Consider the following 14,453-nt stretch of genomic DNA (forward strand, 5'->3'; position numbering starts at 1 on the left):
TCTGAGGCCGGTGATTCCATAATTTTTGCCAGGGGTTGTAGAGCATAGCCCTGAATGCCAATCACATTCTTAAGGCGATCCAGGAGGATCTCATGATCCACTGTGTCAAACGCAGCGGTCAGATCCAACAACACCAAATCAATAGTGTGACCAGAATCAGTGGACACCAAAAAAACCCTCATCAAAGCTGACTCAGTACTATGAACATTCTTAAAACCAGATTGAAAGACCTCAGGGATCTCATGCTCATCTAAAAAAGCTTTCAACTGATTAAAAACAATTTTCTCCAACACCTTTGACAAAATGGTAATTTAGAAATAGGGCGAATGTTGGATAGATCACTAGGATCAAGACCAAACTTCTTTATCAATGGTTGAACAACCGCATGCTTCAGGCAAGCAGGCACTACCCCATTTATCAAGCTTCCATTGATGCAGTGTAGGACAGAGTGTTGTGTGGGCCGCTGAAGAGGAGGTACTGCTGGCCCACCACCACAAGATGGCGCCCTGCTTGAAGTGCGGGCTTCAAGCACGAGAGGGTGTCGGAGCGACCAGGAGTGACAGCTGTCACTCATCATCCGTACCAGCTGTCACTCATCCACTACTCATCACCACCAACATAAAGGCCGGACTGCAACTCCACCTCCCCGCCGAGAAATCAGCTACCATTCAGGTAATTTTCTCTGCTGAACAAAACCTTGTGTAATAGTCTGAACTCTTTTGCCGCCGTTTTCCTGTGACGGTGTCCTTATCTGTGGGATTGACGTTTGGTGTGATCAGCGACGGCTTCGCTTCACACCCCAACCAGGTAAGTGATTAGACAGGAGCTGCACGAGTGTGTGATTGGAGGTGGAGGTGCTCCCTCCTTACTGAATACAGACTGTGGGATTACTGAGTGTGCGAACTCACACTCATCAGGACTGTCTATGTTCTCTGCCAGCAGTACCGGGTCTGACTGCTGAAGACAGCCGCCACCTGGGGCGCAGGGCTTGGCGGCTCCGGTGTTCTTCAGCTCCGTTGGTGGTGGAAGCTGTGTGGGATCCGGCTCTTCTCTCGCCAGGCGTCTTCTATCATCGAGCCTGCCCACACAGCACCTCCTCCTGCTGACCGTGTGCCAGAAACAGACATTCCGCTGGTCGTTCAACGAACCCCCCCACCTTCCCCTGAAGCATACATAAGCCCTCCGGAGCCATACGGAGGCTGTGTGGAGACGTGCGCGGACTTCTTGATATAGTGCTCGCTCGTCTTTTCACAGCGTCCCGTCATGTATGCGTCAGACGCTAGCCGGGTGGCTTACGTTATAAATTTGCTTCGAGGAGAGGCACGCGCCTGGGCTACGGCGCTTTGGGAGCAGAATTCACGGCTCCTAACGGTTTACACTGAGTTTGTGAGGGAGTTCCGACAGGTGTTCGACCACCCTCATAGAGGCGAGACTGCTTCAAGTGTGCTGCTGTCGATACGGCAGGGGCGTCGGAGCGCAGCGAAGTATGCAGTCAACTTCCGCATCGCGGCAGCGCGAGCCGGCTGGAATGCTGTTGCGCTCCGCGCCGCCTTTGTAAACGGACTGTCTCTGGTCCTTAAGGAGCACCTGGTGGCGAAGGACGAGCCGCGGGATTTAGATGGGCTTATCGACCTGGTTATACGGTTAGACAACCGATTAACAGAACACCGACGGGAGCAAGACGAAGGGCGTGGTCAGGCACAACCCGTCCCTCTTCCTCCCGGGTCCGAAAGGGAGCCGACTTCCCCACGCTCCGCTGCCAGGGCTCTCCACGTGACGACAGCTCCCCCTGCTGACGTTGCTAGGGAAACGAGCAGGGCCAAAAAGCAATCAGATCAGATATAAAGGAGGCTGATCCGTGGAGAGTGTTTTCTCTGCAGCTCTACCGAGCACACACAGAGAGAATGCCCCAAACGGTCAAAACAGCAGCACTCATCCTTAGAGACTGGGCTAAGGGTGGGTCACAACACCCACGTGGGGAGACCCCGACGATCTGTACGTATCCCAGTCACGATCCTGAGTGGGGATCTAACCCTTCATGCCCCAGCACTGGTGGACACGGGGTTGGAGGGGAATCTGCTGGATAGCAGATGGGCGAAGGAGGTTGGGCTCCCTCTGGTGGCCTTACCGTCACCATTGTCGGTGCGGGCACTAGATGGCACCCTTCTTCCACTAATCACACACCAGACACAGCCAGTGACATTGGTGGTGTCTGGGAATCACAGGGAGGAGATTGTGTTTTATGGAACACCTTCTACCTCCCGAGTGATTTTGGGTTTTCCATGGGTGTTAAAACACAATCCCCGGATTGATTGGTCGTCTGGGGTTGTGGTTCAGTGGAGCGAAACCTGCCACCAGGAGTGTTTAGGATCCTCGGTTCCACCCGGTGTGACAGCTAAGGAGGAGGTTTTAGTCCCCCCCAATCTGGCCACGACCTTGCTGACGTCTTCAGCAAGGATCTGGCACTCACGCTGCCCCCGCACCGTCCGTACGATTGTGCCATTGATTTGATACCGGGCGCTGAGTACCCGTCCAGCAGGCTGTACAACCTCTCACGTCCGGAACGCGAATCAATGGAGACCTACATCCGGGACTCGTTAGCTGCCGGGTTGATCCGGAACTCCACCTCCCAGATGGGTGCTGGTTTCTTTTTTGTGGGCAAGAAGGACGGCAGACTCCGTCCATGCATTGATTACAGAGGGCTGAACGAGATCACGGTTCGCAACCGATACCCGTTACCTCTGTTGGATTCAGTGTTCACGCCCCTGCATGGAGACCAAATTTTCACGAAATTGGATCTTAGGAATGCTTATCACCTGGTTCGGATCCGGGAGGGAGACGAGTGGAAGACGGCATTTAACACCCCGTTAGGTCACTTTGAGTACCTGGTCATGCCGTTCGGCCTCACCAGTGCGCCCGCGACGTTCCAAGCATTGGTTAATGACGTCTTGCGGGACTTCCTGCATCGGTTTGTCTTCGTATATCTAGACGATATACTCATCTTTTCTCCGGATCCTGAGACCCATGTCAAGCATGTACGTCAGGTCCTACAGCGGTCGTTGGAGAACCGGCTGTTTGTGAAGGGCGAGAAGTGTGAGTTCCACCGCACTTCTTTGTCTTTCCTGGGGTTCATAATCTCCTCCAACTCTGTCGCCCCTGATCCGGCCAAGGTTGCGGCGGTGAGAGATTGGCCCCAACCAACGAACCTCGGTTTTGCAAATTTCTACCGGAGGTTCATCAAGGGCTACAGTCAGGTAGTTAGCCCCCTGACAGCCCTGACCTCCACAAAAGTCCCCTTCACCTGGTCGGATCGGTGCGAAGCCGCGTTTAGGGAGTTGAAACGCCGGTTCTCGACTGCACCAGTTCTGGTGCAGCCCGATCCCAAGCGCCAGTTCGTTGTTGAAGTGGACGCCTCTGACTCAGGGATAGGAGCCGTGCTATCCCAGAGCGGGGAGTCCGACAAGGTTCTCCATCCATGTGCCTACTTTTCCCGCAGGTTGACCCCAGCTGAACGGAACTATGACGTCGGCAATCGGGAACTTCTTGCAGTGAAGGAGGCTCTTGAGGAGTGGAGACACCTGTTGGAAGGAGCATCGGTACCATTTACGGTTTTCACGGACCATCGGAACCTGGAGTACATCCGGACCGCGAAGCGTCTGAACCCCAGGCAAGCCCGCTGGTCGCTGTTCTTCGGGCGTTTTGACTTCCGGATCACCTACCGCCCCGGGACAAAAAACCAACGATCTGACGCCCTGTCCCGGGTGCATGAAGAGGAGGTCAAGACCGAGCCGTCAGACCCCCCTGACACCATCATCCCCGAGTCCACTGTCGTGGCCACCCTTACCTGGGACGTGGAGAAGACCGTCCGGGAGGCCCTGACACGGAGCCCGGACCCGGGGACAGGTCCGAAGGACAAGTTGTACTTCCCACCAGAGGCCAGGGCTGCGGTCCTTGACTTCTGTCACAGTTCCAAGCTCTCCTGTCATCCAGGGGTGCGAAGGACCGTGGCAGTGGTCCGGCAGCGCTTCTGGTGGGCGTCTATGGAAGCCGACGTCCGGGAGTATGTCCAGGCCTGCACCACCTGTGCCAGGGGCAAAGCCGACCACCACAAGGCCCAAGGCCTCCTCCAGCCTCTGCCCGTGCCTCGTCACCCCTGGTCTCATATTGGCCTGGACTTGGTCACGGGCCTCCCGCCATCCCAGGGCAACACCACCATCTTAATGATAGTGGACCGGTTCTCCAAGGCGGCCCACTTCGTGGCCCTCCTGAAGCTCCCGACGGCCCAGGAGACTGCAGACCTCCTGGTCCACCACATCGTGCGTCTGCATGGGATTCCATCAGACCTTGTCTCGGATCGTGGTCCTCAGTTCTCCTCCCAGGTCTGGAGGAGTTTCTGCAGGGAACTGGGGGCCACCGTCAGTCTCTCGTCTGGGTACCACCCCCAGACGAACGGGCAGGCAGAGCGGACGAACCAGGAACTGGAGCAGGCCCTCCGCTGCATGACCTCCACGCACCCGACGGCCTGGAGTGACCATCTGGCCTGGATCGAGTACGCTCATAATAGCCAAGTCTCATCTGCCACCGGCCTCTCCCCGTTTGAGGTGTGTTTGGGGTACCAGCCCCCATTGTTTCCGCTAGTGGAGGGAGAGGTTGGGGTGCCCTCAGTCCAGGCCCATCTGAGGAAGTGCCGTCGGGTGTGGCCTACCGCCCGCTCTGCCCTGCTCAGAGCCCGGACGAGGGCTAAGGCCCATGCAGACCGCCGGCGTTCCACGGCCCATGCATACCAGTCTGGGCAGGAGGTCTGGCTATCCACTAAGGACATCCCCCTGCAGCTGGAATCCCACAAACTAAAGGACAGGAACATCGGACCATTTCCCATACTCAAAGTCCTCAGTCCGGCCGCAGTGAAGCTGAAGCTACCAGCTTCACTGCGGATACACCCCGTGTTTCATGTGTCAAGACTCAAGCCCTGCCATACCTCACCACTGTGTGCCCCGGGACCAGCGCCGCCTCCTGCCCGGATCATTGACGGGGAGCCCGCGTGGACGGTACGCCGGCTCCTGGACGTCCGTCGAAAGGGCCGGGGGTTCCAGTATCTGGTGGACTGGGAGGGTTATGGCCCCGAAGAGCGCTCCTGGGTGAAGAGGAGCTTCATCCTGGACCCGGCCCTCCTGGCCGACTTCTATACCCGTCACCTGGACAAGCCTGGTCGGGCGCCAGGAGGCGCCCGTTGAGGGGGGGGTCCTGTTGTGTGGGCCGCTGAAGAGGAGGTACTGCTGGCCCACCACCACAAGATGGCGCCCTGCTTGAAGTGCGGGCTTCAAGCACGAGAGGGCGTCGGAGTGACCAGGAGTGACAGCTGTCACTCATCATCCGTACCAGCTGTCACTCATCCACTACTCATCACCACCACCATAAACGCCGGACTGCAACTCCACCTCCCCGCCGAGAAATCTGACTGCTGAAGACAGCGGCCACCTGGGGCGCAGGGCTTGGCGGCTCCGGTGTTCTTCAGCTCCGTTGGTGGTGGAAGCTGTGTGGGATCTGGCTCTTCTCTCGCCAGGCGTCTTCTATCGTCGAGCCTGCCCACACGTCACCTGGTGTATAATTGACAGTCCACCATATTGTTATTGTCTGTACGTCGTTGTGCGATTCACAACATTAAATTGTTACTTTTGGCTTATCCATTGTCCGTTCATTAACGCCCCCTGTTGTGGGTCCGTGTCACGACACTTTCACAACACAGAGGAAGCCATTGTGGGAAACACTTCTTTAAACAAACGTGGAGGAACATGATCATTGGGTGAGCCAGCAGGCTTCATCTGACACAATAGTTTTTCTAAACAGGAGAGTTTCACAGGCTCAAACTGATACAACACGGCTTTACAAGTGACAGAATCAAACACATCAACAGATGGAGGGCTAATAAGGGCCCTAGTTGACACAACCTTGTTGATGAAAAAATTTTAAGTTTTCACACGCCACAGGTGAGGCTTCAATGCTCTCAGGCTGGGGAACATTAAGAGCCATATTCACCATGTTAAAACGAACACGAAGGTTGTGTCTATTAGCTGTAACCATATCAGCAAAATAAAGAGCCTTAGCAGATTTTACACATTTTTGATAGCTAGACCAACAGTCCTTTAACATTTTAAAGGAGCTTTGCAGCTTATCCTTTTTCCATTTTCGCTCAGCTCTCCTGCACTCGCGTCTTGCAGCACGAGTAGATTCATTTAGCCAGGGCTCAGATCTGCGTCTGGGGCGTCTCATTTTAAATGGAGCCACACAATCGAGAATAGAGTCACAGGTAGAGTCAAAGCGTAAGAAAAACTAAATACAACAATACGCCGGCTCCAAAATCTTCCAGCATCCAACCCGGCCACTGGGACCAGGTAACTGATCGACTCTACACAGCGACCTGAGGTAAAAACACAGCTGCCAAATGTAGCAGGCAGTAAACCGGCCTTTACCTTCACCAGCCTTCCGCTGCGTTTTCCCTGGCGCTTTCGGCGTGCGCTGCACACGGCAGAGGAAATCTGGCACTCCTGATTGATTCACAATCCTGTGAATCACTAAACTAGTATTTATTTGTATAACCACAGTTTTTCATGATTTCTTCACATCTGCGAGGCATTAATTTTGTTGGTTTAGAACCAAGATTTTGCTCATTTACTAGTGTGCTTGGGGTCATTGTCTTGTTGAAACACCCATTTCAAGGGCATGTCCTCTTCAGCATAAGGGAACATGACCTCTTCAAGTATTTTGAACTTTGAACTTGGACTTTAACTTATTTATTTGGCACACAACTCGTCAATAACAAAAACTGATATACAAGACAATTCCACAGTGACATGTGTGACCAAAAAGGGGGCGAGCAGAAACAAAGCTTATAAACGCCCACCCCATATATACATACATACATAAATACATATATACACATTACCTACCCTACATTACATTTTGACATATCCAAACTGATCCATGATACCTGCTATGTGATATATAGGCCCAACACCATAGTAGGAGAAACATGCCCATATCATGATGCTTGCACCATCATGCTTCACTGTCTTCACTGTGAACTGTGGCTTGAATTCAGAGTTTGGGGGTCGTCTCACAAACTGTCTGCAGCCCTTGGACCCAAAAAGAACAATTTTACTCTCATCAGTCCACAAAATATTCTTCCATTTCTCTTTAGGCCAGTTGATGTGTTCTTTGGCAAATTGTAACCTCTTCTGCACGTCTTTTATTTAACAGAGGGACTTTGTGGGGGATTCTTGCAAATAAATTAGCTTCACACAGGCGCCTTCTAACTGTCACAGCACTTACAGGTAACTCCAGACTGTCTTTGATCATCCTGGAGCTGATCAATGGGTGAGCCTTTGCCATTCTGCTTATTCTTCTATCCATTTTGATGGTTGTTTTCCATTTTCTTCCATGCGTCTCTGGGTTTTTTTGTTTGTTTTTGTTTTTTTGTTTTTTGTTTTTGTCCATTTTAAAGCATTGGAGATCATTGTAGATGAACAGCCTATAATTTTTTGCACCTGTGTATAAGTTTTCCCCTCCCCAATCAACTTTTTAATCAAACTACGCTGTTCTTCTGAACAATGTCTTGAATGTCCCATTTTCCTTAGGCTTTCAAAGAGAAAAGCATGTTCAACAGGTGCTGACTTCATCCTTAAATATTGTACACCTGATTCACACCTGTTTGTTCCACAAAATTGACGAACTCACTGACTGAATGCCACGCTACTATTATTGTGAACACCCCCTTTTCTACTTTTTTTTTTAACTAATAGCCCAATTTCATAACCTTAAGAGTGTGCATATCATGAATGCTTGGTCTTGTTGGATTTGTGAGAATCTATTGAATCTACTGGTACCTTTTTCCCATGAAACAATAAGAAATATACTCAAAACCTAGATCAATCTTTTTAGTCACATAGCACTACTATTATTCTGAACACTACTGTATATACTACATGCTGGGGGGCATTTGGTTGTTGCCGATGTCGTGTTTTCCCAAACATCTGCAGTTGTAACAGAACTAGAATTGCCAACTGACTACTGTCAACTTCAAATGTCAGTAAAGACTTATAGTCTCTCTTAATGGCCTCCCGTTCATCTTCTTTAGTTGGTACTACGGGGCATTTTGTAGCATGAGTGCATAACCGAGGGCCACAAGTTTTGTTTTCTGCTTTCCTCCTATTTTGGCAAAAATCTTATAAAATATCTGCTTTCCAGCACTCAAAATCCTCAATATTTACATTGCTGTTCGCCATTATTATGTTTTGGGAAGTCATGAAGTTTGACCCGGCCCAGCAGACGCTGAATTGGCTTATTGAGAATTTTTTTCACGTTTTGTGATGGCGTTAATGAAATCCAAGGCATTGTTCTTACTGGCAGTGGGGAGTCAGCAGCAGACTCCGCAGACCGTCTCGGTGACAAGCAGACACGCTCTGGGTCATGCCCAGTGGTAATTCCTGAAAAGGTCAGGCTTCAAAATGACACCTACTCACGTTAAGTCTGCCTCTGATCTCCCTCATCTCACCACTGCTTATGTTGTCTCTCACTCCGCTTTCCGGCTAATGCCACCTCTGACAACCAAAGGGCAAAAAGGCCACTCCCCTGTCACACATCTAAGATGTAACGTTTCTTCAGTCGGCTCAAAGGTGCAATCTCACGCTGCGAGCAACACTCTGGAAATCAATAAACACAGATTTTGCTGTAGCTTGTGTAAAACTTTCTATTTTTTTTTTTATTACCTGAGGAGGACCTGCGGGTCGAGAATTCATTATCGTGACAGCGTCGTGATGCTAAAGCAGCGCCGGCAAACCCGGCAGTAAATTGGGTTGTCGCATAAGGTAGCATGACTGAGATTAACTAAAAATGCCACAGAGCACATTAAATTGTGAATGATGGGAATTGTATTAACATTTAAATGAGACAGTCATGGTCCGGCGGCCTTACCACATTTCCATGTTTATGGTGCAGAATGATGTATTGCAAGAAAGTCAGAGAGGACTTTCACACAGCTGCAATTGACCGTTCTGACTAAGATGATGTGATACGTAATGATCATGATGGGATGATTAACTATCGTAATAGGACCGGTGCAGTGAACAAACAGTAAAAATGAAATGAGTGACAGCATTGATTCTACATACGAGTCTCATGTCTCTGTGTGAGAATGTCTCTGGAACCACAACTCCTGATTCCTCCCGCTGCAGCCCAAACAGGCTGTAAGCAATCACAGAAAACATGTCTGGAGGGGACGGCAAGAGAAAATGAAAAGCTGCAACTACAGGCAGTGACCTTTGAAGACTGGTGGCATGATAAATGTCAAAGGTTTTCTGTTTTTAATATGTCAGAGTTTCCAGAGAAGTCTGACCTATGCCGACTTTCAGCCACGGCGTTCCCATCACAGCACTTGCTGAAGCGGCACCTCACAACCTATTACCAGCCGCCTTTGCTGAGTCTGGTGCTGTCAAAGCTGCAAAATGGCCCATTTGCAGGCTTTGGTAATGCACAGTAGCAAGCAATAGCATGTTTGTCTCAGGAAGGGCCCACGCACGAACGTGTAATGGATTGCAAATGTGACATGCTGCAAGCAGAGAATATACGTTTACATTTGGCACGTGTCACCTTTATGTTGCTGCGCACTCCATAATGCTTTCAGAGGGGAATTTGACCTTTTGTCTGGCACATGTGTTTTCTGGCTGTGACAGGAGCATATTAAATCAGATCTTGGCTTGTGGCCTATTTTCTCTCATGAAAAATATTATGTTAAGTTTGTGCATATACATGTCTAAGGCCCCTTCACACATAGTGCACAAAAAGTGCATATGAATCAGGAATCGTGTGCAAAACGTGTAATTTCGTTGCTGCCTCTAACGCCTCGTACACCTGTTGCTACAATTATTTGCGCACACCAGCGACTGAAAGACAGAGTGTGCGCTGTGTGAGCCCATCGAACCCTCTTGCAGCAGGTGTCGGCTAAATTCCACCGCTCACATGGCACTTAGAAAATGTGCCATGTGCCATTCGCACTGTTAACACAATAACAGTCAGCAGACAAATCAAATCAATTTTATTTATATAGCGCCAAATCACAACAAACAGTTGCCCCAAGGCGCCTTATATTGTAAGGCAAGGCCATACAATAATTACGGAAAAACCCCAACGGTCAAAACGACCCCCTGTGAGCAAGCACTTGGCAACAGTGGGAAGGAAAAACTCCCTTTTAACAGGAAGAAACCTCCAGCAGAACCAGGCTCAGGGAGGGGCAGTCTTCTGCTGGGACTGGTTGGGGCTGAGGGAGAGAACCAGGAAAAAGATATGCTGTGGAGGGGAGCAGAGATCAATCACTAATGATTAAATGCAGAGTGGTGCATACAGAGCAAAAAGAGAAATAAACACTCAGTGCATCATGGGAACCCCCCAGCAGTCTAAGTCTATAGTAGCATAACTAAGGGATGGTTCAGGGTCACCTGATCCAGCCCTAACTATAAGCTTTAGCAAAAAGGAACATTTTAAGCCTAATCTTAAAAGTAGAGAGGGTGTCTGTCTCCCTGATCTGAATTGGGAGCTGGTTCCACAGGAGAGGAGCCTGAAAGCTGAAGGCTCTGCCTCCCATTCTACTCTTACAAACCCTAGGAACTACAAGTAAGCCTGCAGTCTGAGAGCGAAGCGCTCTATTGGGGTGATATGGTACTATGAGGTCCCTAAGATAAGATGGGACCTGATTATTCAAAAGCTTATAAGTAAGAAGAAGAATTTTAAATTCTATTCTAGAATTAACAGGAAGCCAATGAAGAGAGGCCAATATGGGTGAGATATGCTGTCTCCTTCTAGTCCCTGTTAGCACTCTAGCTGCAGCATTTTGAATTAACTGAAGGCTTTTCAGGGAACTTTTAGGACAACCTCTGAGACAAGACCTTTCTAACTAGAGATATTGCGCAAATGCAAAAAAGCAGTCCTACATATTTGTTTAATATGCGCATTGAATGACATATCCTGATCAAAAATGACTCCAAGATTTCTCACAATATTACTAGAGGTCAGGGTAACAGTATCAAAAGCAGCACTGAGGTCTAACAGAACAAGCACAGAGATGAGTCCACTGTCTGAGGCCATAAGAAGATCATTTGTAACCTTCACTAATGCTGTTTCTGTACTATGATGAATTCTAAAACCTGACTGAAACTCTTCAAATAGACCATTCCTCTGCAGATGATCAGTTAGCTGTTTTACAACTACCCTTTCGAGAATTTTTGAGAGAAAAGGAAGGTTGGAGATTGGCCTATAATTAGCTAAGATAGCTGGGTCAAGTGATGGCTTTTTAAGTAATGGTTTAATTACTGCCACCTTCTCTCCGATTGTTCTGTCTGAGTTATTTTCATTAGTTACTTCATCCAAACCATCAACATGTCTATTAGACCCCATTCCTACCAGGCTGCTCAAGGAAGCCCTACCATTATTTAATGCTTCGATCTTAAATATGATCAATCTATCTTTATTAGTTGGCTATGTACCACAGGCTTTTAAGGTGGCAGTAATTAAACCATTACTTAAAAAGCCATCACTTGACCCAGCTATCTTAGCTAATTATAGGCCAATCTCCAACCTTCCTTTTCTCTCAAAAATTCTTGAAAGGGTAGTTGTAAAACAGCTAACTGATCATCTGCAGAGGAATGGTCTATTTGAAGAGTTTCAGTCAGGTTTTAGAATTCATCATAGTACAGAAACAGCATTAGTGAAGGTTACAAATGATCTTCTTATGGCCTCGGACAGTGGACTCATCTCTGTGCTTGTTCTGTTAGACCTCAGTACTGCTTTTGATACTGTTGACCATAAAATTTTATTACAGAGATTAGAGCATGCCATAGGTATTAAAGGCACTGCGCTGCGGTGGTTTGAATCATATTTGTCTAATAGATTACAATGTGTTCATGTAAATGGGGAATCTTCTTCACAGACTAAAGTTAATTATGGAGTTCCACAAGGTTCTGTGCTAGGACCAATTTTATTCACTTTATATATGCTTCCCTTAGGCAGTATTATTAGACGGTATTGCTTAAATTTTCATTGTTACGCAGATGATACCCAGCTTTATCTATCCATGAAGCCAGAGGACACACACCAATTAGCTAAACTGCAGGATTGTCTTACAGACATAAAGACATGGATGACCTCTAATTTCCTGCTTTTAAACTCAGATAAAACTGAAGTTATTGTACTTGGCTCCACAAATCTTAGAAACATGGTGTCCTAACCAGATCCTTACTCTGGATGGCATTACCCTGACCTCTAGTAATACTGTGAGAAATCTTGGAGTCATTTTTGATCAGGATATGTCATTCAAAGCGCATATTAAACAAATATGTAGGACTGCTTTTTTGCATTTACGCAATATCTCTAAAATCAGAAAGGTCTTGTCTCAGAGTGATGCTGAAAAACTAATTCATGCATTTATTTCCTCTAGGCTGGACTATTGTAATTCATTATTATCAGGTTGTCCTAAAAGTTCCCTAAAAAGCCTTCAGTTAATTCAAAATGCTGCAGCTAGAGTACTGACGGGGACTAGAAGGAGAGAGCATATCTCACCCATATTGGCCTCTCTTCATTGGCTTCCTGTTAATTCTAGAATAGAAGTTAAAATTCTTCTTCTTGCTTATAAGGTTTTGAATAATCAGGTCCCATCTTATCTTAGGGACCTCGTAGTACCATATCACCCCAATAGAGCGCTTCGCTCTCAGACTGCAGGCTTACTTGTAGTTCCTAGGGTTTGTAAGAGTAGAATGGGAGGCAGAGCCTTCAGCTTTCAGGCTCCTCTCTGTGGAACCAGCTCCCAATTCAGATCAGGGAGACAGACACCCTCTCTACTTTTAAGATTAGGCTTAAAACTTTCCTTTTTGCTAAAGCTTATAGTTAGGGCTGGATCAGGTGACCCTGAACCATCCCTTAGTTATGCTGCTATAGACGTAGACTGCTGGGGGGTTCCCATGATGCACTGTTTCTTTCTCTTTTTGCTCTGTATGCACCACTCTGCATTTAATCATTAGTGATCGATCTCTGCTCCCCTCCACAGCATGTCTTTTTCCTGGTTCTCTCCCTCAGCCCCAACCAGTCCCAGCAGAAGACTGCCCCTCCCTGAGCCTGGTTCTGCTGGAGGTTTCTTCCTGTTAAAAGGGAGTTTTTCCTTCCCACTGTAGCCAAGTGCTTGCTCACAGGGGGTCGTTTTGACCGTTGGGGTTTTACATAATTATTGTATGGCCTTGCCTTACAATATAAAGCACCTTGGGGCAACTGTTTGTTGTGATTTGGCGCTATATAAAAAAATTGATTGATTGATTGATTGACCTTAAAAGCCTGTGGTACATAGCCAACTAATAAAGATAGATTGATCATATTTAAGATCGAAGCATTAATTAATGGTAGGGCTTCCTTGAGACAATCACTGTTGAGGTGGATATGAAATTGGTCTCAGTGCCCCACGACTGTGAAATTGCCGAATGTACATGTGGCGTGCCAGAGTGTCGGCTCCCCCTACAACACATCTGCGTGTGTGGCCCCCCGAAGGCGAGGCAGCTCTCGTCTAATCACAGAGTGACATCTTGGTCTGTGCGCTGACAGGACAGGGGGCGTGGCTGGCTGCCCACAGCTGTTGGGACACCTCCGGTCCTGGACATCACAGCTGCAGACGACGGACACGCGTGTGTGTGTGTGCTTGTGTGGAAATACATAAAAACATATATCACTTTTACAATGGGAGGAGAAACAGGCCATCAGTCTGTCTGGACACGCAGCAGGTGATCTGAATGTCACGTCTGACAGGACACACGTGTTGGGCCGTGAGGGCTGTGAGCGGCATGCCACACAACCAGTACAAGCCAACAGTATGACAAATACGCCACTTTCAGTCACGTATCAGCAGAATAAGGCACACCAAACAATGTTTGGTCAGTTATCACAGCACTTTTTTTTTAAATACATTTATCTGCTTGTTGATTTTACCCATTTCATGCTCCTGTTACAAGACAGTGATTGTAGTGCAGTGGTAAAGTTTCTGTCTGGTAATCAGAGTGTGTGGGTTTGAATCCTGTGGTGTTTTTTTTTTTCTTTTTATTTAGCCAGGGTTATTTAACGGCCCCTTCATGACTATGTCTATGACCATGGGTCATCTACAGAGGAACAGACGGATCATATTTGTATTGCCCGCTTGATAAATGCAGTGTTTTTATATGGTGTGTAGGTTTATTTCATTTTTAATACGTCCATCTCTTTCCTCATATCAGGCAGGTTCCCGCAACTTTCATAGGATGATTGTAGCTCAGTGGTAAAATTTCTGACTGGTAATCAGAGCTTTTGGAAGGCATGGGTTTGAGTGCCATGGGTGGCATATAATTTTTATTTTTTTATTTTCAGCAGCTGCGCTGCTGTTTTCTCGCATG

The sequence above is a fragment of the Thalassophryne amazonica genome, chromosome 3 (assembly GCF_902500255.1).
Source record: "Thalassophryne amazonica chromosome 3, fThaAma1.1, whole genome shotgun sequence".
NCBI lineage: Eukaryota > Metazoa > Chordata > Actinopteri > Batrachoidiformes > Batrachoididae > Thalassophryne > Thalassophryne amazonica.